This window comes from Sinocyclocheilus anshuiensis, unplaced genomic scaffold (assembly GCF_001515605.1).
Source record: "Sinocyclocheilus anshuiensis isolate Anshui unplaced genomic scaffold, SAMN03320099.WGS_v1.1 scaffold894, whole genome shotgun sequence".
Classification (NCBI taxonomy): Eukaryota; Metazoa; Chordata; class Actinopteri; order Cypriniformes; family Cyprinidae; genus Sinocyclocheilus; species Sinocyclocheilus anshuiensis.
Window position 1 is genome coordinate 672,046 of NW_015536505.1, and position 244 is coordinate 672,289.

A 244-nucleotide genomic window follows, 5' to 3' on the forward strand; every position below is an offset into this window, starting at 1 on the left:
GGTATCACGGTATTGTCGTTACAGCTCTAAAATGTGTTATTTTTAAATGACTGGGTAAAAAAAAATAATAATAAATTTCCGCTGAACACAATAGATTTTGTTTTAGACCAACATACAGAATATTAGGAAGAGTAGAATTTGTTTATTTTTTTCTTTGATTTGTTTCCTAAAAAGAAGAAATATAAAGACTGACATCTTTATTTAACCTAAATCTGTAATTAGTTATTTAATTTTAGTTATATAA

The 244-nt window shown here is 24.2% G+C and overlaps 1 protein-coding gene across 1 annotated transcript in view; it reads left to right on the forward strand.

The window, feature by feature from the left end:
• LOC107691240 (ras-related protein Rab-18-B-like) overlaps positions 1-244 on the forward strand; it is an 11,201-nt gene that overhangs the window by 4,107 nt on the left and 6,850 nt on the right. The gene's annotated exons all lie outside the window — the stretch shown is intronic.